The sequence below is a fragment of the Bison bison genome, unplaced genomic scaffold, assembly GCF_000754665.1.
Source record: "Bison bison bison isolate TAMUID 2011002044 unplaced genomic scaffold, Bison_UMD1.0 scf7180017864266, whole genome shotgun sequence".
Taxonomy (NCBI): Eukaryota; Metazoa; Chordata; class Mammalia; order Artiodactyla; family Bovidae; genus Bison; species Bison bison.
Genome location: NW_011494838.1, coordinates 6,414,104 through 6,416,253, shown reverse-complemented (window position 1 = coordinate 6,416,253; position 2,150 = coordinate 6,414,104).

The window sequence follows — 2,150 nt, the reverse complement described above, 5'->3', positions numbered from 1 at the left end:
GGCCCTCAGCCTGCGCCCGGCGAGCCCGCGCTTCTCTTCTGGATGCCTGCTCCTAGCGTGGAGCTGCTCTACTTGACTGCTCTGTGTGCGAAATTCCTGAAAAGGATGCGAGGTAGGGACCTACTATTCCCTGGGCTCCTGGCTCCCAAGGGCTCCTATACCTACTGCCTGAGCCCCAGAGGAGGTGTCTGTTCACCCACTCTTCACGCCCGCACCCGTCTTTTTTCTCCCAGATTCTAGTTGAACTGTAAACCGAGGTCCTCAGACACAGGGCAACCTTTTGGCCCCGGGTCGGTTCTCTCTGACCCACATACCTCGGATCCCCCAGGGAGTCATCCTGTCTACAGGGATGTGAACCTCGAGGAGTGCTCCCCCCCACGCCTCCACTCCCCTCCTTTTCTTCATCTTTCCCCTCTCTGTTCTCTCTTTCATCTCTCCAAATACAAATTTCATTCTTACTTGTCTTGACTTTAATCTTATAAATGCTCCTTACCTATTATTTGTAAGCCATTTCCCATCTCCTGGGTTTTTTCTTTTTTTTCCTGTCTGTGCTTTTGGTGTGGTCTCCTCGCTTAGCCACTTCTCTCATTTTAGCTCTCCCCTCTTCTGCCTCTTTTCTCCTTCCTGTCTTTAACCCTTCATAGGAATGGCCTTTCTCCCTCTCCCATCACATTTTATTCACTTTTTCATGACTTTGAATAAAGGGAGAGGACTGAAAAGAAGGAAAAAATCAAAACCTGTGCTGTGACCTTGGACTTCATTATACTGTTTAGTAAGCATTCTCCAAGTGCTGGACCTGTACCTATGTTAACTTTTATACATAAACATGCTCTAGTGAGATGGGTATCATGATTCCCATTTTCCAGATGAGGAAACTGAGATCAGGAGGTCAGGGAGGTAAAGGGACCCCCCAAGGTTACACAGTGAATGAGCACAAGAGCTGAGATCTGAACTCCAAGCTCCAAAGCTTTGGCTGTTTCAACGGAATCACACTGTCCTCAGTGACCTTGGGAAAGCCCACCCATCAAAGATATTGTGAAAGGCATGTCTGCGTGAGCACATTTGGGCCTTTTTCAGCTCAGAGCCTTGTAAGGTATGCTTCTCCTGTCTCAGTTTACTAATCTGTGAACCTGGCGTGGGGGTGGGGTTAGAAATCTGGCCTTTCAAGTCCTCAGATCCTAAATTGTCTCCTGCCACCCTGGTGCCTGCTCCAGTTCATTTACTCCTCCAAAATATGTCGCCCTGGCTCCCTCAGTCTCTCCTTTGTACCCTTACAATCCGCCACTATCCTCTGCAATGGGGCTTTCTGATTTTCTATGCCCCTTTCTTCAAATATGCTGACATAGTCCATTTATAGAAGTGCACACCAGGAAAAAAGGGCTCCCTTATGTAAGGCAGAGTCTGTGCAAGTCCTTCATGGACCTCTGGTACAAAGGCCTGTCGAATGAGACCAACACTTTCATTCATTCATTCACCACGGAATATCTAGGGCTCCTACCAGGCACTATAAGGAGATCCAGAGATGGATAAACACAACTCCTGCCCTTGGAGAGCTTATAATGTTGGGAAGGGAGGTGTGGGGATGAGAGAGCACAGGAATATCTCAGATACCAGGCAGGCAGGCAGACGTGTGTTTCTTTTATCAGGTGCTCTGAAACATGTGCCTGGAGAAATCAAAGCTTCCCAGAGGAGGTGGCAATGAAATTGAGCCATGTAGGTCTAGTGGCATGGGAGTGGACATTCCAGGTTAAAGCTGGCATTTGGCATTCCTGGCAGCTGCTCAGTGTTTGAGTGAGTCCCTTTCCTAGTTTAGAGGTTGCTTTACTCTCTGAGCCAGAGTCCACTTCCCATGAAGAGGCTACAATTTCCAGCTACTTTCAGCTTCCACTGCAACTAGGGTTGAGCACGTGACTCAGAATTCGCCAATCAGATTCACCCACGCCAGATGCTGGGAAAGAAGCTAGAATTAGGCAGAATCCAGTTGGGGACCAAAGTGGTAACAGGTGGGGCAGTTACATCCAGATTTCAACACTAGTGGAAATGGTTCTAACACTGCTGCTTAGAGCACACTGTCATTTGGTATCAAAAGTGTGAATTACCCTGTGGTACCCAGTGGTACCTGGTTCCATCAGCCATTTCTGTGATGTGAC